Raw genomic sequence first — 25,660 nt, 5'->3', positions numbered from 1 at the left:
TGTTCTGCATGCTCTCCTGGGAGTTTAGATCTTCATTTCTACCTCTCCACAACCTTGTCAGTTAGATTCAGCAGAGAGAGAGAGAGAGAGAGAGAGAGAGAGAGAGAGAGAGAGAGAGAGAGATTTTGAATAAATTTTTCTGACATTTTACCTATTGTATCACTTTGGCTCAAGTGTCCTTAACATGTTCAGAAATTTGTGATCATCTGACCAAATACACTTAAGCACACCAGTCAGTTAAGAGCTGATTAGGGATGTGTGAGTTGCCCTCGGCATTTCTAGTGAGCTTGAATAAAATGAATTAGTTTCAGAACTATTTTGTGAACATTAAAAAATAACTCACTTTTTTGACTGAGCCCAGTCCAACTGTGACATGCTCCTGGTGATGTAATTGGGAACATGACACTGCTTGATGGCCTTCCAGTCTTTTTCATGAACCATTTTGTAACCCCTTTTCTTTCCCAAACTTACACAATGGCAGCAAGTCCTAGCTGCTCCTGCAAGCATGCGCAGGAGCATCTAGGGATGACTGAAATGAGGGAACCGGGTTTCCCACGCTGGCTGAAGAATCTAGGGCAGCAGTTTTCATTTGGTGTGCCATAGGAGTTTGGAGCACAAGTGCTGAAATTGCTGTTGTAAAGTCCAATGTTCACAGTTCCTGCCTGCAATAGGGGTTGCAGGAGGATGAAAGAATAGCTGACACGTTTATAATGCTTTCCAAATACATATAATTCTGCTTCCGTGGCTCTCTTGGTATCTCTCTCTGAAGGCATACATGTGAACCAGAACCATGCGCACATAGAGACTTTCAGCTCTTATCCACTCAGATGGAGAGCGAATGAAATTCTAAACATTCTTGGAAATTAAGGGCTGTAAGTAACTTGTCCCAGTCTTCATCTCTGGTTCCATCACTTCATCACTTGGTTCCATCTTCATCTCTGCCATTGCGCATCCCACATAATTGTATGGGCGTCGATAAAAACTCACCTGCTGGGGGGAGGCACTTCTTTTTGAATCATTTATTACCTTGCCAAGATGGTGGTGGTGAGTTTCCAAGGGGGGAAGCCATAGTGAAGAGGGATGTTTGGTGTTGAGACAAACCTTGTGTGTCCTGTTGCCCTTCACCAAAGGCAAGAGAAGTTGCAGTGTGGGGTAAAGAAACTAATACCTTTGGTGTTTTGTTGAATTTCTATTACCTTATCACAATGCACATGCAGTTGTTCTGGTGCTATTGATCATTTTTCCCCCAGCAGAATTACTCCAGGTCTGACTGCTTCACCATATTGATCATTTGTCTCAGAGTTATTATGCATCTTCGATTGCTTTAATAACATGACTCGAGTAATTCCGTGAGAATGAAATTGTTTGCTTAAGGTTTGCTTTTGTCTTAGCTTTTGTGTCAGATGAAGGTTTAGAAGCCTGGAGTGAAATCAACTCTATGCATTCATAGCAAAATTGCTGCACTTATGCACAGAACTTTGTACATCTCTACTGTCAATACATGGTGCTTCTCCTCCCTCCTTAATAAAGACATCTAGATATAGATCTTGTCAACACCTTGAGCCAATTTACAGTATCTTGTGCTACTGCAGCCAGGAAAAGTGCAGCTATGCAAGGAATGCTACCTTATACCAAGTTTTTCTTCTGGCCCAGTACTGTCTACTCTGAATCATTCTCATCCCTGACACCAAAGAACCTTTAACTAGAGATATCAGCCATTGAATCTTACAGCTCAATCCTATGCATGTCTACTCAGAAGTAAGTCCCACTGTCTTCAATGAGACTTACGTCTCAGGTGTGGATAGGATTGCAGCCTTAGGCACATAAAATTGTGTTCTTTCACTGAACAATGGAACATTCCTAAGCCAACTCTTTGACTGGCTGCAAGTCCAAGGAGACAAAGGGTTGCTTTGGCCACCCCGTGCCACCTCTAACATGCCCCAGCCTGATCCACACTGTCATGCCCACCACCACCCTTTTGCATCCCCCCAGTGACTTACTGAAGCAGCAGGCCTTCTCCTCCCCTCTGCTGCGCACAGGGTCCTCTGTGGTGTCTGCGGCAGCAGTCTGGAAGTGCACGGCTATACATGCTTACAGATTGGCATTCATGACACTGTAAAGCATGTTCCGCTCCAACTTCCACTGGCAGTTAAGGATTGGGCCATAGGAAACTGAGCTATGAATCAGAGAGTCTCCTGATTAAATGTCATCTCTGCCATCAAATTACTAGACAAGCTACTCCCTCTTAGCCTCAGTTCCCTATTGGTAATATAGAGACAATAATAACACTCTCCATAAAGGATTGGTGTAAGGATTATAACAATATAGTACTTGTGAAGTGCTTTGCACACTCAAAAGCACTGTAGAAATGCCAGTTAGTACACAGAATCTCCACCCAGGCCACTGCTATCTTTTGTGGGCAGTTTTAAACAACGCCACAGCCATAAGGAACAGACATTTGCTTTTATGAAAGCGGAAATTCTTATGATGCCATGTGACTCCATATTCTTTGTCAGTTCCTCCAGAAGATGAGTCACATGACTTGAAATGCAGTGGGTCAAATAAATTATGCTCAGTGCCACTTTGAAGGTTCATCTCTCTTGTCTTTGTACAAATTCTTTCCCTCCTTACTCGCACAGAAGCCATAATGTGTGGCCCTTGAAGATCACTGAGGATTACTTATTCCCATATTCCATTGCTCACAAAACGATCCAGTGCCTGGGTCTGAAGAGGCATCTCCATATGTCCTGTGAACTGTCTCTCTTATCAGTTGTCTGACTTCTCACTTCCAGAAAGAGGACGGCTTCAACCAGGAGTTTCAGCTGATCCCACATATAGTTGTGCTGAGCTGAACTTGCAAGCAGCCCTGTTAACCAGCGATGTTTGAATTACTCTGCTTACAAGCATGATAGTCTGATTTTGGTTTGGTAACCAATGGCTGTTATGGGCTTCTCTTTTTCTCAGTCTAGCATTTGGAAGCAGCAAAGCCCAGCTGGGGACCAACACTCCTGCCAAATCAGCTGCTCTCTCTTACACTGAAGGTTTCCAAGCCTCCTAAGTGGCATGCCAAATGGCTTTCAAGGAAGGGTTGACAGGCAGAGGCACTTTTCCAGGGTTTGTTCTGCCCTTTAAAAAAAATTTTTTTTTAGGGGAATTACAGCAAAAGAATGATGGCATCTTTGCATTTGCACTGGAGAAAAGGACATTAGTGGGATCTGATTGAAGCATGTGGGCCTGATGAGAACAGAGGGAGAAGTACTCCCCCGCCCTCCACTTCCCACAATTCTGGCAGCAAAAGGAGGGAGGAAGGCGGCCCTGTGTCCCTGTGACTGGCCCGAGACGCCTGAATTATGCATGAGCCACTTTGACAATCAAGGCACACAAGCCAGTTAATCTCCTGCCTAAATGTAGCCCCGCTATTCTCTCCTCTATGCTTTAATGACCACTTCCCCTCTCTTTATTCTAAAGACCAAAAAAAAAAAAAATCCTGTGATTTTTAGAAAATAAATTATAAATGCCTCATTTCTGATATATCTTGAGGTTCAGCGCATCAGTCAGCACATTGCAGAAGCGCATGTGGATGGCTGGCGTGTGTCTTTTCAATCCTAATACATAGTCTGGCTTTTTTTTTCTCTTTTATGAGAAGGGGTGCCTGCGTGTGTGTATATGTGTGTGTAAAACAGCTTAAATTTCCTTTCATTCTGGCACTGCAGTTTCAAAACTGCTCTGGCCACCAGCCCAGCCGAAGTCTATCACTGACAGTCTGTATGGCTTCCTATGGCTTTGCTACAAGTGCTTCTCCATGTCTTTTTGGCTCCCTGAGAGTGCTTCACCAGCTGACTGGCTGGGTTGCTGGACTACTGGCCATTTGAGGCAAGGCTGAAGTACCAGGCAATTGACTTGCCATATGTCACTCCACTATACAGATGAAAGAGACCAAAACATCTAGTCTGGTGTTGTTCAAATGTCTGACGGCTGACACATTTTTTTCTGAATTAAAACTGGAGTACATTTGCTACAGCTGCCCTACAGACATTATCCCCACCATTTAGCCTGAATGCAGGAAGAAAGAGAGAGCAGGAACACACCTTGCCCCTCTACGATGCAGTCTCGCCATGTCACCAAAAGCTTCTGCAGACAAGCACTAAATATAGGAACAGTCAGGAAGTATGGCCAGAAAGGATGCCAGCTCTGAGGCATACTTATTTAGCACATTCTTGTTCCTACCTGTCTTGCAATCAGGTTCAATGAAGGAAGACTTACTTTGTGGTCAGACTTACTTTGTGTGGAAAAGCAGCAGAACAACCTTTTCCCTACCGGAGGCTGGCTGAAGGGGCAAGGCCCCAGCAGTGAATGATGCAGAGATGCAACAGATAATTCTCTTTGTGGTGAGGATTTTTGGCTCACAGGAGCCTTTAATTATTTCATTTCTTATAGCACCCTTGTTGCCTCCAGCAAAGGGGCTCCAAACAAGATAGTCAGCCAGGAGGAAAAGGTGCTGGTTCTCTGGTCCTGCCCCTCCAGTCTGAAAACTTGGGAGGGGCAAGCACAGTGGGGAGTAAAGCAAGCCTTTGTTTGTTCCCCCCAACAGTCCTGAGTGAAGGAGGCGATGATGATGATGATGACCTGCTATGCCTGGTCCTGCTTCTTGGTATTTGGTTTGTATAAGAACCAGGAACCTACTGTGTGTGCTTTAAATCAGAGTGTCACAGGTGCACACATTTGGCACAGTAACTGTTACCCTGCACATGCCCGATCTTGTCTGATCTCGGAAGCTAAGCAGGGTCAGGCCTGGTTAGTACTTGGATGGGAGACCGCCTGGGAATACTGGGTGCTGTAGGCTTATACCATAGTCTTTCGAGACTGAAGGTTGCCCACCACCAGTTGCATGGTAGTTGAGCCTTGGCCCTGCAGCCACAGGAACCACTGCTCCACCTGGCCTGATCCCACTGGAAGTAGAAATGGCTGGATTTTCTCTTTCCATCTTCAATTAGATCATCAGTCTACTGTGGTCTATGATGTATCTCTTTGGCCTCTTTTCCAACCCTCTTTTTCCTTAAGAAAAAAAATTGGAACACATTTTTAAAACTTGTGACTGTGGTTAATGTGGCATGTAATGTGGGAAGCAACTGTTTAAAATTCAAATGATAGACCCTAGAATTTGTATCTATTTAGTTCTAATGGCATGGTGCAGTCCTGAACAGTCTCAAAGATGCTTATTACAGGTCTCTAATCACCAACACGTCATTGTAACAGCCACATTTCAGCTCTTTTCATTGCAGCCTGGCCTTGTCCCAACTGGAAAAAAAATGCAAAAGAAACAGAAGAGCAAGTTGTGAAAAATATTTAGGCTGCAATCCTAACCATACTTTCCTGAGAGTAAGCCCCATTGAACAAAATAGGACTTACTTCTGAGTAGACCTGGTTAGGATTGTACCCTTAGAGTGTCAGATTTTGCTGAGCTACAGGATTATTTTTTAACAATAAAAGTAGGAAAAAAGTATATAAAATTATCAATTCCCACTCTAGATTGTTCTTTAAAAATCAACTCAATTGATTGAGAATAATCAAAACAAAGGGAGAAAAATTCAGACACATCCAAAGCATTATAAATTTTATGTTTTTCCCCTCTTTGTATATTATGGCATGAAAGGATATGTAAAGTAAATGGAGGGGAGAAACTTATAAAATCTACATAAGAACATAAGAAAAGCCCTGCTAGATCAAGCCAAAAGCCCATCTAGTCCAGGCTCCTATATCTCACAGTGGCCACCAGATGCCCCAGGGAGCACACAAGACAACAAGAGACTGCATCCTGGTGCCCTCCCTCGAATCTGGCATTCTGAGGTCTCTTTCAGAAAGTTCTCCATAACAATGCCTGCTGGTATCTTTTAGAGATAAGAATAGGCCCCAGCTCAACAAGGGCCCTAAACAATCCTAACTGAGGGCTGCCTGCAGGGGCAGCAGTACTGGCACATGCTCCACTGCATCCTGTGGGCAATCAGAGACCATGCAGGGGTAGCAAGTTAGGTAAGCATATCTTTTACTTATTCCGTTCCTGCATAGGTCCCTATTGGTCTCCTCATACCTGTGCCAGCTCTTGAACTGGTGCAAGTCCAAGTCGAGGCAACAGGAGTGTTGGAGCCAAAATGGAGTAGAGGTTATTGAGGGAGCCATTGCTGCAATACCCACCTTCTGCCTGCCCCTGCCACGTTCCTCTGAGGCTCTTTCCCGCCCATCCTGCTGGCTTATTGTTAGCGGTGGGGATAGCTAGGTCTGGCAGCACCACAACTTACTTACTTATTTATTTATTACTGTATTTATATACTGTCTTTCCTCCTCATCAGAGTATCTTTGAATTTTGCTCAAGGCGGTTTACACAGGCAGGCTTCCTAGACCCGATAAGAGTTTTTACAATGTTGTTCTAAATGCACATAGAACCCTTCAAATTCCAGTGATGTAGCCAACTTCCTCTTAGCTGCAGGAACACTCTGTGCTTTCCGCAGGCAAGCCACAAATCACTGCTAGGCAGGGGATTTTCCAGTTATCTTTCTCATTACCGACACTCTCAACATTCCAGACCACTCTGCCACCAGCAAACAACAGCACGCCAGGTTATCAGTGACTTTTATGGTCTCACCGCTAGGCATGACCTGGGCTACACCGGCTAAGCTTCTGGTAGTCTTCAGGCAACTCTTTCTGCAGACCATACTTTCTGCAGCAATTCTAAAATGGCTGCCAATGGATGTGCTGTGGATGTATCCAAAAAGTCATGTCCCACTTCATTACAGCTGGCCCAGCCCTAGTTAGGATTGGGCTGCACATTTATTTCTACTCTGGGTGACCTTGGATAATCTCGGTGACCACCATTTCTCAATTTAACCTACTTCACAGGATTGTTGCAAAAATAAAATGAAGAAAAACCTCATGGACACTGGTCTGAGCTCCTTTGTGGAAGGATAGGATATAAATGAGGGGGGAAAATTAAGATTCCACATGAAGGTACGGAAAATTCAAAAACCAGTGTTTTCTAAAAGCAGTTCTTGATGTGATCAGTTATCTAAGGCACATAATCTTTACCTGGCAACCATCAGGAAACCAATGAAGATAAATTCTCATGCAAGTCACACCCAGGTCTCAAGAAGTAAGAGAAAGTGATGTGAGTCACACTTGCACGCCTCTGCAGCTGAAGACAGGCACAATGGTTTTAAGAGAAGTGGACTCTAGAATTGCTATCTTTTGTTCATTCATTGGTTACAGAGTATTATTCTGACAACATCACTGCCAAATCATTGCAGTTCAATGTTTTCTGTCCAGCTGCCTGGGTTCACCCAGAAAGCTGGGGCAACCAGGCTTAGATCATCCTGTTCAGAGATTAGCAAGGTAGAAGATGCTGTGGCCTGAAGTTGCAGTGGGAGCCCACTGTGTGAGAGTTCCAAAGAGTCCTTTTATTGCCCCAGCAATGGAGAAACATGATGATCTAGGACAGTGGTTTCCAAGCTGTGGGTCAGGACCCACTGGTGGGCCAGAACCTGATTTTTGGTGGGTCACCAGTGACTGATGGAAAGTTCAGATAACCAACTACCTCAAGCCTGCGGCTATTGAAAAATAAGATACTGTAGTTGCTAATTACCCTGCAAGGAGCTGAGCTCCTGCAGTTTGCAAGCATGTGTAAATATAGATCAGCCATTTTCAACCCCTGTGCCATGGCACACTGGTGTGCCGCGAATGGTCTGCAGATGTGCCGTGGGTGTTTGGGGGAGGCTCATTTATTAGTAGGGCCATTGGGGGATGTGAGTCGCCCTCCCACAGTTACGTGTGTCTTGTCAATTGTCAAAAAACTGATGGTGAGCCTTGACAATTTTAGTACCTTGTCAGTGTGCTGTGAGATGAAAAAGGTTGAAAATCGCTGATATAAGAGAGATAAAGTTTGAAGGTCTTTTTTCTGGTTATTATTATAAATAAAATATTGTTTCTGTCCCTTTTTAAAAGGGCACATTTAAGGGGGGACATATTTAAATAAAATATTGTGTATGTCCTTTTTTAAAAGTCTGGTAAGCCTAGGTGGGTCGCAACAGAGTGTTGTTTTAAAAAGTGGGTCCTGGTGCTAAAAAGTTTGGGAACCACTGATCTGGGATACAGATCAGGAAGGGGAGGACCAAGAAGCTGCAAGGACTCTCTGAGGGCTTTGAAAACCAGGGCTTTGAAAACCCATTTCAAACCAATGATGAGGCAAATGTGCCCAGAGATTGAGGGCTCTGGCAGACCTTGGTTGGAAGAGAGCCTACCACCCAAGGGAGTTGCCCAGTAAGGAGCAGGAAATGGGCGAGACCCCAACCTGTCCCATCTCTCAATGCATCTGAAACATTCTCTCAGAACTGGGGGTTTGGCCTTCCCCTTTTTAGTTGTCCAGCTTTTCCTTTCTTTTTTGGAAAGAGCTTTCTCTCTTTAAGGAGAGCTTTCTCTCTCTCCTTCAACCCCCCCCCCCCTTTTTGGATTGAGAGTGAGGCTAACCCGGCAGCCATACCCTCATGCCCTGAGTCGCAGAGACACTCCCTTGTTTGTTTGTTTGTTTGAGTGTGTGATTTGTTGAATGTTGGGGAGTGCAATAAAATGTAATTGCAGCACCAGCCTGTCTAATGTGGACAAACAAAGCACTATTGAGATTTCAAAAGTGGAATTATTCCTGCAGTTGAAAGTGTCCTCCTTGCTGGTTCTTCTCATTTTCTGGCTTCTTGTTGATTGGGAATTATTGCTGAATCGCCTATTTAGTAGCCTCTCTGAACTGGCCTAATGTCTTACTTCTGTTTAATGGGTGAGGGGCTTTAATTATTATTTCCTTCATTAGTATTCCTTTCTTTTCATTTTTCACAGTGGAGTACTGCTATAGGTCATATAATAGAGCCATCATTTCCAGTAGCTAATTTCTTAGCTAATCCATGCTAATTTCTTTGGTCTTGTTGTCATTTCTGGTCAAACAGGTTTTGTATATTTTTGAAACATGACAAAAAAAACTACAAAAGGGGCCAACAGAAGCAGCAACAATAATGAGATGAGTGTGCACACCACAGGAACTTTTGCCTGTGTCATACCACTTTCAATTATCTGAAGAAATCAATTTCAGTTCAGAAAAACCCCAGCATCTGAGAGATGGCTCAGCAATGCACAATTATGGCTCCAGATTTTGTACATGCTATACCTGTATATTTTTGTATTCACCCTCCACATAATTGAAGATTCAGATGCCTGGCACATTGGTGGCATTTACTCAGTGTTAAATGGCATTAATATCGTGACTCACTTGGCTGCATGCAAGCTGATTTTTGTTTTAAAGAAACATGTGGCGCAGCCCTGTTTGAAAGCAGTTAAAGAGGCATGGGACCTTTTGGCTGCCAAAACAATTGTTTACCAAGATCTCTCATGACAAGTTTGCAGTGGCAGGCCAGAAAATGTGTTTGACCTTGAACATGGGATTGCAGACTGCTGGATAGTGGCACAGACTGCTGGATAGCTAGACTGTGGCACAGTCCATTCTGCCAATCAGAATGTGCGGCTGCTCTGCATTGACAATTTGGTTTTTTTTTGTGGTAGGACAGCATGTCACCTTTTAGGAACCCTGAGGAGCATGCTGTGACTTCAAAATGTGGCTCTTTAGGTCTCTCACCATATTTGCTTATTTATAATCTTAGCCCATTCTGTCCAGTGCACTCAGAGCAGATTAAAGTACATGACTACCACTACTGCATTCATAGGGCCATTGTTACCCTGCATGTGCTCAATCTTGTCTGATCTTGGAAGCTAAGCAGGGTCAGGCCTGGTTAGTACTTGGATGGGAGACTGCTTGGGAATACTGGCTGCTGTAGGCTTATACCATAGTCTTTCGAGACTGAAGGTTGCCAACCAGGGCCAAACATTTGATTATGCCAGTAGTGGAGCCGAGGGGGTGGAGCTGTAAGTTCTGCATGACTTTGAAACTCACCACGTCAGCTTCCCCTTCCCCTCACTCTTGGGGCCATTCCAAGGAGCGAAAGCAATACAAAGGTGTCTCCTCTGTGTTGCTTTCACCCCCAGACAGGCTCCAGGGGTGAGGCAGCTTACACAGCAAATTTCTGAACCATGTGTCGCTTACAGCTCCACCCCTTGGCTCCACTACTGGATTATGCGCCTGTTTTGGGGAACTAGTATGACATGTGGGAAGACCAAATTCTTGAATTCTTTCTAGTATTTGCAGGCTGTGCTAAATTTTAATCAAGCTATGGTAAAAAGGATTGCCTAAAGTTTCATTGTAAAGACAAGAAAAATGCTAATGTTGTACAGTATTTCTCTTTTGAATTTTTTATGCTTGTGTTGTGTGTTGGCAACCTTCAGTCTCGAAAGACTATGGTATCGCGCTCTGAAAGGTGGTTCTGGAACAGCGTCTAGTGTGGCTGAAAAGGCCGATTCGGGAGTGACAATCCCTTCCACACTGGGAGCAAGTGCAGTCTGTCCCTGGTCTGTCTCCCTGGCTATGGGCCTTCCTTCTTTGCCTCTTTGCCTCAGTCTGTTGGCCAAGTGTCTCTTCAAAGTGGGAAAGGCCATGCTGCACAGCCTGCCTCCAAGTGGGCCGCTCAGAGGCCAGGGTTTCCCACTTGTTGAGGTCCACTCCTAAGGCCTTCAGATCCCTCTTGCAGATGTCCTTGTATCGCAGCTGTGGTCTACCTGTAGGGCGCTTTCCTTGCACGAGTTCTCCATAGAGATCCTTTGGAATCCGGCCATCATCCATTCTCACGCTCAAGTTATACCTCAAGTTAATGCTCAAGTTATACCTGAGTGCATGTGCTGTATAACTGTAGCCCTTACTGCTAAAGGATGCAAAACAAAACAACTGTATACGTGCTGTGGGACCTCATGTTTTTCTCTCTTTGTGGACTGGATAGGGTACTTTTTAGGAGTTTTGTGTGTTTCTCTCTTGATCTTATTGTGTTTCTAAGGCCAACAGTGACTCTATATAGGGAGTATGCAACATACACAATAGTGAAGAAAGGGGAACCACAGTTTACACACATTGTTTACACACTGTAGGTCAGAGTGGGCAGACCTCAAAGTCCAGAATCTACTTTGTTTTTGTTAACTGGAAACCTGTGACCCATCAAACAGAGCCAGATATAAAATGGTGACCCAGGAGTAATTACCTGCTGTTGCTTCATGAACCATAGACTGGAATGCCTTGCCTATACAAGGAAATATCTGTATCTGAGGTGCTACAGACCAACTATTCCAACACAAAACTCTAAAACTGGTCAGCAGAGCAGCACAAAACGTTGGTCAATGGTAGGTAATTAAAGTTCAGCCCAATCCGATCATCCTCCTGCTACGGAATGCACCAAAACAGGCAACAGCGGTGTATGCTGTGGTAGCGGGGGCATGTTTGGGAAGCTTGGGAGAGGCAAGGGAAAATATTTTCCCTTACTCCTCTGCAATCACCTATGGATCTCCTAGAACCCGTGCTATATAGCTGGTGCGAGTCTGAGAAGAGAAAGGGGGGGGGGTTTAGGGAGGTTCCAGTGGGGATTTCATCCCAGTGCATTTTGCTTGCAATGGAATACATGCCCTACCGCCTCTGACATGCCTCCCTCTCCCACCAGTCCCTCAGGAATGCATTCTCCTGGCCACAAAATACCCTCTTGCCAATGTACCGGGACTGGCAGGACCTCTCCTGGTTACTACCATGTGATGGGGGCTGCTTGCTGTCTGGTGACAGCCCAGAAGCACGCAGCAATGCACTCCAGCACAATGGTGTTTACGACGCCATAAAGCGGGTTCTATTGCCAGAATGCCATAGGATTGGGTTGTTAATTTGCAGGTGCGGAACACTGAGAGAGTTAGAAGGGGGTTAACCCAAAGAAGGCTGTGGTGGGTGACTTTTTTCTTAATATTTTCCTTGTCGTTATTTGTCTTTACAAATACATTAATAATAAATTTATTTAGAAATACATAATGAATCATAGGCTAATAAATTAAACACACAATAAAATGTTTTCATGGAAAATTTATGTCAACCTACGTAGGCCACTTCAACAGCATATGATAAGTTAAAGTTTCAATGAACTCCTCTTATGTCAGAGAACATGGACAACAAAATTATTATTAGGCTGCAGTCCTAACCACTTTCCTAAGAGTAAGCCCCATGAACAAAATAGGCCTTACTTCTGGGTAGACCTGGTTAGGATTGTGCCCTTTATTTACTACAAAATAAAGTGTCTCTTGTTCACTGTTTAAGGACCCAATCCTATTCAGTTTTCAAGGGCTGGTGCAGCCCTGCCAATGGGGCATACACTGCATCTTGTGGTGGGGCAGCAGTCACAGAGGCCTCCTTGAGGTATGGGAACATTTGTTCCCTTACCCTGGGGCTGCATTGTGGCTGCACCGGGGCTGGAAAATTGGATAGGATTGGGCCCTAAGTTGGGTCATTGCTAAGTTATCCAAACACAACATTGCCAGTAGGATTGTAATATGTAGTCTGGCAGCCATAAGAACATAAGAACAGCCCCACTGGATCAGGCCATAGGCCCATCTAGTCCAGCTTCCTGTATCTCAAAGTGGCCTGCCAAATGCCCCAGGGAGCACACCAGATAACAAGAGACCTCATTCTGGTGCCCTCCCTTGCATCTGGCATTCTGACATAGCTCATTTCTAAAATCAGGAGGTTGTACATGCACATCATGGCTTGTAACCTGTAATGAATTTTTCCTCCAGAAACTTGTCCAATCCCCTTTTAATGGCATCCAGGCCAGACACCATCACCACATCCTTTGTCAAGGAGTTCCACAGACCAACTACACGCTGAGTAAAGAAATATTTTCTTTTATCTGTTCTAACTCTCCCAACACTCAATTTTAGCGGATATCCCCTGGTTCTGGTGTTATCTGAGAGTGTAAAGAGCATCTCTCTATCTACTCTGTCCATCCCCTGCATAATTTTGTATGTCTCAAAATTTTGTAGCCTTGTAGTGTGTTTAACATGCCAGGAATGTAGCCATGATGGGGTTAAGAAATGTTTCAAGCTTTTGAGCATCAGAACCCCTTGTCCCCTTCCCAATCTATTGCAAAGCACTCCAAGATCTCCAGTAGATCCTGGTCTACCTTCTCCTTCTACTGCCCCCTACTGTTATTCAGATATGCACAGGCTTTTATGTAAATTGTGATGTGGCCCTTACTCAGCAAGCCACAAACCCTGCTAAATCTCTGGTGCTAATTCTAGTACTTCACTTAAATGGGGCTGTGGATCAGGTTGGTCCTGATTCTCCTCCACCAAGACCGCAAGGGGTAAAGCACTCCAAGTAGCAAACAGTCTACTGTAAAGAACGCCCATGGAGAAAAGCTAGACGTGGTCTCATTGTCTCATGATCTAATGCATGTTATATCTTCTTGCTCCGGATTGCACATTTATGAATATCAGTTGAGAATTAGAGAGCTTGATTTCAGGAACTCTTTATTCAGTTTGTTTTATTATGCAGGATGTCTATTCCATTTAAAGGACAGCCAAAACTTCAGAGCATTCTGCTACAAACTTTGAGGCAATGCCTCCTGAAATATGTGGAGCAGTCACCAATGACAGCTGACAGGTTGTCTGAAATCTAGTGCACATCAGCTCTAGCGGCTGCTTAGAATGGGCATTAATGATGTATGTGATCAGAGCATCCACTGGTTATTGCTGCTGACCCATGGATGACCTCTGGGTGGAGGCAGGCAAAACCGAGCAGCTTTGGCATGATCCATAGGTGGATAAAGAGTTTTTGTCCCTTGCATCTGAGATTCTTCTTGGAACAGCAAGGGGATTTTCTGATGTGGCTCTGTAGACGGATCTGCCTATCTGAATGAATATGCAAAGAACACTTCATGGGATTCTGGCTGGATGAAGGAGAATTGGGTGTGCATAGAGAATGCTAAAAATTCAAAGCAGAGCTGCTGGCAAGCAGGCGTTGTTGAAGCAGAAAGGAGTAATGAGCAGGAACTAGGCAAGTGGGGAAGGGGGAGAATAATAATATCTTAAAGAAAATTAACAACAGAGAGAGAGAGAGAGAGAGAGAGAGAGAGAGAGAGAGAGAGATGTGGTACCACAAGTGCTGCACCCTGGAGGAAAGGGAGGGGAGAAAGTTGCAATTAAACCATTCCGATTTGACTATTTCAGAAACTGAACCACCACCAAAGAACTAAATCAAGAATGGAATAATTAGGACTTTTAAATCATGTGCCTGTATTGAGGGTAAATGAACTCTGTGTCCTTCGCTTGTGACTAATCAGTAGCCTTAAACTTTGGCAATCTGCCAGAAGCGAAAAATTATATATAATTAGTTGACAGAAAGTTCTAAAATATACCTTAAGTGTGTCCCTTATTTGACATTATATTGCTCACCAGGACAGGCAGTCCATAATACAGATGAAATCAAGTATTTCTATCAACAGGGCAGGAAGAGTAGTCTGTTCTTGCCAAAAGAGGGGGATGGTAGTAATCATGGGCATTATATAAAGAGGGAACGACTTGGGAGATTGTTTTTCTTCTCTTTCATTTACATTATTTGAGTCTGGAAAGATATTTTCTTGAAATGTCTGCTCAGTGAAGATGGCTCCACTTCTACGCTGCAGTCTACCCAACTCCTTACCTCTCTTCCTGTGGCCCCCCTGAATTTTTCAGAGCTCTGGACTTTTTTTTGGAAGCTCTGTTAACTAAATACGAGAGAACCTCAAGGGAATTATTTTCTGAGGTAAAGCACTCCAAGTAGCAAACAAAGGACGCCCACGTCTACTGCACCCATGGAGAAAAGCTAGGCATGGTCTCATGGTTTCATGATCTAATGCTTATTATATATTCTTACCCAGGATTGCTCATTTATGAATATCAGCTGAGAATCACTGAACTTGATTTCAGGAATGTTTGGGCAGTCATATGTGCCTTTCAGGCCATTCCTCAGTGTTTTGCCATTCAGATCCATTATATTGCATGGCTTTGCACTTTTGGAAATTCTGTGATTACTTCTGAGAGCACTTTCTCCTCTCCAAGATATCCCAGGGTGCTGACTCACCCGTGAACTTTGAATACACCCTTCTTATGCTTCCTCCCACTTTTTTCCCCCTTTATTGGTGAATAAACGTGCAGAAATATACAGTAATTTAAAATATAAAATCCACAAACGAATCAAGAAAAAAATAATGTGAAATAGAATACATAAGATTTGCAAGAATTATATTAAGCAATCTAGACATAAATATCTACACAAGACTTCCAAATGTACAAGAATATATCTATCTATAACTGTTGCCCGTATGTTGTATGTTCAAATATTGATAAGGTTAAAAGTTCTGAGAAATAGCACGGGGGTACTTATGCTTCCAGGGTTGTAATATAAGTTACAGTGTATTTGTATTAACTAATTAGTATTAACTCTGTAATACATAAAACACTGATATTTATTTATACTTACATTCTTTTGAATCGTTCATGTATTTCATGAAATTCCAGGACTACGGAAATGGATTCTTTTTGCCCCTACTGTGGCAGAAAGATTTATTAGATACCCTTCTCATGCCTGAGGTCATTTGGAAGAGCTCTCATGACTATGAAACATGTACTGTAGTCTCAAATGGACCTTTATCAGGAGGAAATCATTTTCCAAAAGGATGTTTTAATAGGATAGGACTAAACTAATACTGCCCATTTCAAATAGTCTGGATTCATTATGTTTCTTTGAAGAAGTGTCTGAATATTTTTGCAATCTGGATAAAGTGTCTAATTGTTTAAGATATTGTCCTTGGAACTGGTGATCTGCTTGACCTACCCACATATATATTGCTGCCGTAGAGGTCCCTACCCACCAGTGCTAAAGGAATCTTCCTCTTATACTGAGAGGCAAGAATATGTGAATGTAAGCAGTAGTGCAGGATATCAAAGGATGGCACTCCATGGTCTGCCAGCTGTGATCTGGAGCATCATGCACCAAAATTACATTACAAAAAGAAGAAGAAGAATTGCGAATTGGGAAAGAGGGGAGAAAGGATGGTAGAACCTTTATTAGGTTTGTAAAAAAAATATTGTGTTGGCAATTTGGTGACCTACGAAATACCATAAGCGGCAGAAAACATTTATCCAGTGACAGCCCGAGGTAGTGCAGGCAGCTCTTAGAGGGTTTATTTTCATTATTACAGCAATTTTAGGGCTGCATGCTGCAATTTGCACTCACAGTGAGGTATTAAATTGAAATTACCCCAGATGTAATTGTCACACAGAATAATTCTGGACATGCTGAATTTAATGTTTTCCAAGCTGTGGTTTTATTATCCAAGTGAGTGCCAAAAATACACTTGTCAACAGCTTAAGCTAAAATCTGCCTTTTCAAGTGGCAGGATAATGGAGGGGGTTGTTTGGAAGAAGCATAAAAGACCATTTTGGCCTCAACTTTTAAAGCGATAAACGTATTGATCAAATGAGCTTGACTTAGCATTGGCAAGTGCTCTTTATGTGTGAATTCCCAGTTTTGAAGGATTTTCTCTTAGTGTGGCCCTCAGACTACAAATGACACCTCATATTTCAACTCTACTAGAGAGACCACAAATTTCTTCAGTGTCCCTTAAACTTTTTCCTGGCAGTCTCTGCTACTCTCACTCCTGAACTTATATTGGCAATTGCTATGAGGAGAATTTTCTTTGTTCTTCTCCTGACACCTTGGCTTTCAAGTCATTGTGCAGTCATACATCATTGTATCTCAGAGGCAAACTAGTGGATAGTGTGTCAGATGGGGAGGGGAGAATTATTTTAAGTGCAGCCCTGAAGCTTGCTGGGTGATCTTGGACCAGTCATTATCTACTATTTCTCAGCTAACCTACCTCACAGGGCTATGAGGATAAACTGGGATTAGCCCCAATTATCATATCCTGAGCTCCTTAGAAGAAGGTTTGAAGAAACACATAATTAATAACAATATATTTGCTCCTCCATTTACAGCTACATTACATAACCTCTGGTTGCACTGGACACACCTTGTGTGGTCGGCAAGCATGTGCGTGTGCTACACATTGAGAACTATCTTCAAAAATCTATAGTGTCTGTTATGCTATATGTCCCAGGCCTGTAGAGAATTTACAGGCTGAATAGAGCAAGGCCCTGATGTCTTGGCCTGCATACAGTGTAGCATCATGGGAGTGGCTGATGCAATACCATGTCACCAGATATGTCACCAGATGGTGAGTCATAGGATCACCAGACTGTAGCCCGCCTCTCATTGGCCAGTGACAGTATATACTGCAGCCTGTGCAAGCTGCTATGTGGGAGATGTTATGTGGAGTGTCTGCGGGAAGCTACGTCGGTGTGATTCGTGATCGGAGTGTCGAGAAAGAGAGCTATCTGTGCTGTTTACTTGCAAAGCTGCCTTTGAACCCTAAATATCTTGTACATACTTCAAGTAAAGGAACATCTGGTGGTGGAGCACTGCCGTGTGCCTTGTTATTTTTCAGGAGTACTTGCCTGACCTTAGGTCTCTGGAGCTGCGGTGTCGGCTACGTACAGCGACAGTGTCTAATGTCCCAATCATATCCAGTTATGACAGGGGAACATCCTGCTGCCATAAAAGGCGCTGCAATGGTGGGTGGAGAGCACCACTACCAGGCCAGTCTGAGTTGCTGCCAAGCAGCAACAGCATCAGAGCTGTGCGGACACAGACCTGGGACCATGTCAGGGCAGGTGGGAGGGGAGGGGGGACAGGGGACAGAGGTGGGCTGGGGGGATTGATCTCAGCAGCAAATGCACACACTGGATCATAACCCCAGTTTTTTAGCCTGCTCCATGCCATTTCTTTCCTCAGATTTAGGAACTATATACAGGTTGAGGCTCATTATTCCAGTGGGTTCCATTCCCAAGCACTCTCTTGGATGGCAAAAAAACTATAATTTGCACTATAGCAAATCAATTTAAAAAACAAAGTTTCTTTGCTCCAGTGATTTAAAAACAGCCTTGCTGACCTTTGTGATGTAAGATAAGAGTCATTAAGAAGACAATCCCATCAATCAGTAGTTTAATCCATCAATCCATCAATCAATAGTCCTCTAAGAGCTTAGCAAAGAGCTTCACTCAGCCCCTCCCTTCACCAATGCAAAGTGATCACCTTTCTTTCTGCTGGGGGGGGGGAGAAGGGAGGGGTTGCCTGGAGAGAGAAGGATTGATGGATTGTCAGCCAGCTGTCCTATTAAGGAGGCTGTTGTTAAAGGACTGTTCAGTTTTTTAAACTGATTTTAAAGGGATGCATTTTTCCCCTTCTCCAGGGATCAGCACATTCCTTCTCATTTGCAGTGGCTATTCGTGTTGAGTCAAATCCGTGTATAAAAATTCCGTGTATAAATAGGCTGGACCTGTAGCTTTCCTCAGCTATATAGCTGTCATAGGAGATCCATATTCAGATTCCATGTCCAAATTTGAGGAAAGCCAAAAGTGGGCAATGCAAAGTAAGGGGAAAATATTTTCCTTTACTTTGAACAAGTCCCCTGATTGTTCCTCCATCATGCCATGCTTCAGTGTGGTTGGGGATAGCATTGGGCCTTATTTCTTTAAGGTTCAGTGGTAGATAACAATAACTTACAGAGGGTAGCCATAAACATTTGCAACAAAACCAACAGAGAATCTTGTAGCAATTGGTCTTAAAGACCAATGTATTTATTTCAACATGTTTGCAACTTTGCATAGACTAGAGTTCACTTCTTCCAATAAAGTTAACTGTTGTCATAATCCTTTAAAATGCCTGACTTGTTCTTAGATTACTGTAACGCGCTCTATGTGGGGCTGCCCTTGAAGACGGTTCGGAAACTGCAACTAGTGCAGAATGCGGCGGCCCGCGTGGTTACTGGAGGTAGACGGTTCGACTCTGTCAGTCCGCTTCTCCAGCGGCTGCACTGGCTGCCCATTCATTTCCGGGCCCAATTCAAGGTGCTGGTATTGACCTTTAAAGCCCTATACTGCTCTGGACCAGGGTATCTTAGAGATCGCCTGCTCCCGTACAATCCGGCTCGCCCTCTCAGGTCATCAGAGAAGGCCTTTTTACAAGTGCCGCCCCCTAGGGAGGTACGTGGGGCGGCTGCAAGAAATAGGGCCTTCTCAGTAGTGGCACGAACGCTATGGAACTCCCTTCCCCTTGACTTAAGAATGGCTCCCTCTCTTGAGACCTTTCGGCAAGGCCTGAAGACCCTTCTGTTTAAACAGGCTTTCTGAGTTCTCGGCCTTTTAACATCTTTTTAACATCTTTTAATATTTTTTACAGGCCTGATTCTTTTATGACTTTCTGCTGCTCTATGCTCTTTTTACCTATTTTTACTCTGACTGCTGTTTTTTATGATGTGTTAATATGTTTTTATTTGTTTTTAAATTGTTTTTAATATGTTGTAAGCCGCCTTGAGTCCCTTTGGGGAGAAAGGCGGGGTAAAAATAAAGTTCTTGTTGTTGTTATTATTATTATTATTATTATTATTATTATTATTATTATTATTATTATTATTGACTTTTTTATTTTAGAAGTAGTTCTGGCACCGAGTGACAGGTTCACTCATCCATCCATCCATCAGCCCACTTTTTTCCCAAAATGATCACCCAAAGGAGCTTAAAAAATATAAAGACAATATCATATATAATTAAAAACGTAAAATAAAAAGATACGTATATAGCACAGAAATTTAAAATTTAACAAATATGAAAACAATACTTAACCAATACAAAAGAACAACTTGCAGTGATCATTCAGTGAATTGGGCAGAGAAGTGAACCAGCAGCCAATGTAACTTCTGCATAAAACCTTTAACCTCCAGCAACCACATGAGCAGTCATGTTCTGCACTAGGTGCAATGTCTTGTCTTCCAGGATGGGCCAATGTAGAGTGCATTACAGTAATCTAACCCTAATGTCACAATGGCATGGATCACCATAGCTAGGTCCAAATGACCCAGATATGGCCACAGCTGGCAAACTAACTGAAGCTGGGCAAAGGCCCCCCTGGGTTGCAGCTGCCACGTGGATATCTAGTAGCTGCAGATCCAGGAGAGTCCCCAAGCTGAGGACTTGCTCCTTCACTTCATGACCAAGGAGGCATAATGATAGGATGGTTTGTAAGGAAGGATAGAAGTGAGTAGTGTCCTGAGTCTCGAACTTACTCTGCGGGTGCTCTGGGTGTGCCACTTATGCCACACATACTGCAAACATGCCTTTCAGCACATTTGCAACTCCCAGAGCCAGCAGCACAAGCATACCAGCATTGCAGAGTCCCATAGCGGTAAGGGGGCCCAAGAGAATGCTAACAGGAAGCAGGAAGCTTCATGCAAATAAGTGAATCCATGGATATGGGATATGGGGGGGGGGGGATGCCTGTATGAACAAAATCTTCAATATGTACTCAATGTTACCCTGCCTGGCTGTCAACTATTCTTATGTATTAGTGGTATCTTCTACATCCATTTAACATCCTGCAAAAACCACACTTCCTTTTTTGATGCCATGTGTCAAGAGGATGGAAGAGTACACAGCTGGGAGCTGTAAGGCCATAGCTGTGTAAAAGAGCAGTGAGAGAGAAATTGCCCAAAGTTTTCAGCTGAACCTATACAAAGGGCTCACCGTTCACAGCACAGATTTTCCTTTTCTCTCTGGCTTCATTTCCCATTTAGAAATGAAGTGGATTATGAGTGCATTATCCCCCTTCCCCTTAATGCCTTTTGTTGCCCTTTTCTTAGTGTTATTTTCCAATTCTTTTCTCCTTGAATTATTTATTGCTCCCAGCCAGCTTTTCTTAATAATATTTTTATTTAATTCTACATTCTCTGTAATGCATTAAGCTATACGATTTGAAAAAAGGTCCAAGAGACAGTGTTGCGTGAGCTCAGATTGCAGTGCTGTGATTCACTCTTTGATGCTGCAAACTCGTTTGCTCCACTTATTTATTTATTTATTTATTTAGATGTGTTTGCCTCTTTACAAGCACTGAAAACGCACCAAGGTGGTTTGTTTGTTTATAACATATGTGGCCGTATCTACAATATAGGCTTAAAACATGGCGCAATTCTAACCTGCGCTGGAACAGGCAGGCTGACTGGCCTGCGCTGTATCCAGCACAGTTTGGTGCGGCCTGGGGTGCAACTCGGATTTTAGTCCCCTTACCCCAAGCCACAGGCAGCCCTATGGAACTACTTGGATCTGCACATGTGATTTCTCAGGCACAAATCCAAGCAGCCCAAGTGATGCTGTTTGGACTGGGGATGTAGGTTGGGATCTGGCCTGTGCCACTGCAGCCAACCCCAACCCCCTCCTGGGCCCAATCATCCTCCCCCCCTGGACTGCCCTCCCCACCTCTGTTCCTCCCTCTCTCCACCCTCTCCCACCCCCTGTGCTAGTCTGGCTGCACTGGCACAAACTCACCCTATCCCGGTGCCACTGCAGCTCTGCTGGGCAAGCGCATGTGGGTGCACTGGCCCAGCCTGCTCCAGAGTAGCTGCAAACATGATTTACGGTAGGATTGCGTTGCCCATTTAACATTCTCTCTTCCTGGGAATTGTCGTTCTAGAACTATATAGTTATAGATCCCCTAGATTGGGGTGTCAAACCTGTTTCATACAGAGGGCTGAAGTTAGCTTTCATGGTGCTTGCTAAGGGGCTGGAAGTGACATCATTAAGCAGACAGTGACATCATTAAGCAAATAATGGCCAGAAATAAGCACTTCGTTGTCACCTAGAAACTCATTAGCTGCAAATGACAGAAGAGAAAATGTGCAAATCTTGTTCATATTTTCAAGATATGAGAGAGCCCAATTATCATGCTGGGAGAGCCCAATTATAACAGGGGTCAGATAAATTGCTTCCGGGGACCACATTCAGCCCGCAGACCTTATGTTTGATACCCCTGACCAAGATGATGGTTTAGGGATCAGTAACCTTAGTACAGTTTCCAGGATTTTTGGGTTGGAGAAGTTATGCAATTAAAGTGGTATAAAAACTGATGTCAAGTTGTAATGTACACAAGTCCTGAGAAATGAACTCTGCTCTCTACCTTCACCTGACAGCAGTGCAGAAGAGAACAAATTTGAATTTTCACTGAAGGGGAAAACATGAATGCTTGTTATGGTGTCTGATTTCCCAAGAAACTTGGAAAACATAGAAAAGGGGGTGAGGTGCCAGTGGCGTTCCTGAGGCGGGGCAAAGCACGAAGTTTTTCAGGTGCCTGAACGCACCATGTAAATTGGCAAAAGTAAAGCAGATGCATCTCCTCCACTTTGCTCTTGCTGCCCTGAAGGCAAGGGGGAGGGGCTGCTTTACACTGAGCGTTCTGGTGCCTGAAAAACTTAGCGCTTTGCACATCCTCCTGGAACGCCACAATGTGGTGCTATTATTGTGATGGCTGGCACATCATAAGGGAGGGCTGTAGCTGAGTGAAAGAGTATTGCTTTTCATGCAGAAGGCTCCTGGTTCAATCTCAGCGTCTCTAGGTGGCTCAGAAAAAACATTCCTGTCTGAACACTTGGGGTACTGCTTCCAGTAACACCCTGAGACTGCCTAGGAACCTCCTGTATGCTGTCCTGAGTTCCATCTAGGATGAATGGTGGAATGTAAGTGTGACAAACACAGTATAGCTGATTGTTTTTCAGGCAAGTGATAAGCTTAATTGGCATGAATATCTGTAGCATATTAGAGGAAGTAGAACTATCACTACTATTGAAGAGTGAAGACGAAGGCACACTTTCCTGGGAGTAGGCTCCACTGAACACATTGGGCTTACGTCTGAGTAGATCTGCATAGGATTGGACTGTAAGAGTATTACAAGCATGAAGTCCTTACTCATGGTCGTATTCTGATGCCTTCGGTGCACAGGCTGCTTAAATTCCATGAAAGTCTTCCAAGTAGCATTAAAGAGCAGCAACTCTGAGAGACAAAAGGATAGCTTTAGAAGTCAATGATTTTTTAAAAATCATTGCTGTTAAAGACTAGCATGTTCTCCCCTTTCTATAAACATGTCTGAGAACAGCCCATCATTACAATTCCTGAGATGTTTGGAAAGGTTTACCTAGACAGCATCTAAACTTTAAGGCTCTAATAGAATTTCCTCTGCTTTCTAGGCCCCCTGCGTATTGTGCTGCTGGTCTGTGTATTATTGTGTTGGATTAAAACCACACAAAAGGGGGAAACAATTAGAGGTTTCCTCTGAGATTTCTGCTTTTATTTCTCCTGTTTTACACATTTTTAAACCTACGCATACAACATAAATCAAACATGAGAGTAAACTCTGAGTGATTCCTTATGCCCTTCTGGAGTCAATATTGACAGAACAGGCTGGCTCAATTAAAAAGGATATTTGAGTCCGATGCTCCAAAAGCCTTCCAATTTCCAAGATAGCATCTGGAATTCGACACACAGCTCCCCAGATCCACCAGCAGAATGCTCACGGAATGGGCGGTCAGCTAAGAATCACATTCTCGAAGCTCATGCATGTAGATGAAGAGACACACTGTGAACTCAGTGTTTTCAAATCTTAGCAACTATATTTGTGAGGGCCTTTTAAGTGGGCAATGAGGATGTTTCACCAGTTTCTTTACACTTCATGAGAAAAGCCTCAAGACAATTGACAACAACAAAATTTGAACCACTAAGCAGTAACAACAAAATAGAATAGAAAACAAAAATCTCAATAACGAAACATACAGATTACATCTCAATTACATAGAGGGAACACATATGTCAGCTAGCCATGCCTCCTGGATCCCCAAAGGCTCCAAAGTTTCACATTATCTTGCCCACTGGATAGATGGACAGGCAGGATTGCAAAACCCTGCAGAACTCCAAGTGAGCAGCTTGCCCTAACAAAGGCCACAAGAAGAATGAGGTCTTCAGTACCTCCAGTCCTAGACTACATTTCCTAGGCTCTACATCCCTGCCTGGAGAGCAGAAAGGTTTAAAGGGGCAGGCTTCTGGTCTGTGCACTCTGAGCTGTTGTTCTGTTGTGTTCCTCCTAAGCTGGTGCTGGCACTGATTTATAGAGTGGGGAGTACATAGATCTGGTTCCCAAAGGGATTGTAGCTGTGATTCCAGGTGTGCTGGCTCTGGAGTCTAGAGTATCCAATTTTGGTATCTCTGGCTCCAATGGTTCTGGCCTGGAGGGAGTCTCAGGCCCAGATACCAGCCTGGTGTCAAGCCCTGGATCTCAGCTTTCTGACCTGATTGTTCCTGCTTCCTTAGGACTGGACTCTGAGCCCAAAGCAAGGATCATAATGACCCACATTGTGTGGAGGAACATCAACATTATATTAACATCAAAGAATAAGCAAAGAAGGGGCTACCCTGGATCCAAAAACAATGGGAAGGCAGGAGCCAATTCTTATCTAAGTTTAGGCTGATGCAACGATGTGTGAAGCCTCTGCTCCTCTCACTCTCCAGTGCTTTAGCTCAGTACTCTCCTATTCTCCACATTTCCTCCTTCTCTCTGCCCCCCCCTCCTTTTCCAATTCAGGAAGCAGAAGAAGGTGGCACAGTGGACATAGATGGGCACCCCCACCACTTTGCTGCCTCGTAAATTGGTTGGCCCTGGGTGGGAATATGTAAGGTGTAATTGGGAGAATAGCTGTCTGCATAGGGTGTGGTACCCACAACCTGGCAGCCTATACATGAAACCCTTACAAATTAATTGTATCTCCAAGGGTATGTCAAAATTCTGGCTTTATTTTACTGTATGAAAGGATGGGTGTTATCGCTTTTCAGAATTATCATTTTTATTTTATACGAAGAATTCAAAACTGAGAAAGAAGAGGGATTAACTTTGTAAAATGAATGGTATCAGGGGAGTCAAACCCTATCTAGAAGACACACACTGTGAATTGGAGCTCTCGTAATCTCAAATAACTGCATTAGTAGCAGTTATAGGAGAAAACCTTCACATGCTCAGATCATCTTCTGAGACCCTGGTCAGTGTCCACCTTCTGAACTAAGGTAGGTGGCAACAAGGAGAAGGGCCTTTTTTGTTGTTGTGGTGCCTTGTCTATGTGCAGTCCAGGCAAAGCCCACAAAGGGACTTGCAAGAAGCAGATCAGAAAGTAGTCTGGAGTGGAGAAAAAAACCAGAGAACCGGGGGGCCAGTACATCCACTCATGTGGTTCAGAACTGGAATTGGGAATCAAGGCTTGTCAGAGAAACTTCAGAACCCAGAACAGGTCCCAGGGAGAAGGACTTTTTCTGACAAGAACCTTTCCCTGGCCCTGTCCCCTTGTTGGGGAATGGAGAGACTTATGTGCCTAATACTGTGGGCAAGTTCCACTGAAGGAATGAGCATTCCTTCCACAAAAGGCTCTCTCTGTCAGCATGGCAGACTCAGAGACAGTGCACACAATGGGGCCACTGACCTCTCTCAGGCCTTTTGATCCGCACCACTGCATCGCACAGTCCTGCTTCCATGGCATCCCTGCTTGACTCGGTGCGGTGTGGGATAGGATTGGGCAGTCAAACAGCCAACCCTCTGGTCTGGAGCCTGGCACTCTATTACCTCTCCAGTATCTTTCACTGTTTGTGATTGAGATCAGGCTTGGTGGAGTATGAGGCCCTTAGTGGCCCCTTGTTTGTGCCTGGCAGGGGATCTCTAGCTCAGAGGGTTCTTGGTCGCTGGATTCAGGCTTGGCATCAG

General features: G+C 43.9%; 1 protein-coding gene and 1 pseudogene across 3 annotated transcripts in view; both read left to right on the top strand.

Annotated features, from left to right (window-relative positions):
- The window catches only part of GALNT14 (polypeptide N-acetylgalactosaminyltransferase 14), a 253,564-nt gene that overhangs the window by 128,011 nt on the left and 99,893 nt on the right, over nucleotides 1-25,660 (top strand). The gene's annotated exons all lie outside the window — the stretch shown is intronic.
- LOC136637962 (5S ribosomal RNA) lies at nucleotides 4,726-4,843 on the top strand (annotated as a pseudogene).

The sequence above is a fragment of the Tiliqua scincoides genome, chromosome 1 (assembly GCF_035046505.1).
Source record: "Tiliqua scincoides isolate rTilSci1 chromosome 1, rTilSci1.hap2, whole genome shotgun sequence".
In the NCBI taxonomy this organism is placed as follows: domain Eukaryota; kingdom Metazoa; phylum Chordata; class Lepidosauria; order Squamata; family Scincidae; genus Tiliqua; species Tiliqua scincoides.
The sequence above is the reverse complement of the archived record's forward strand: the minus strand, read 5'-3'. Positions and strand labels throughout refer to the sequence as shown.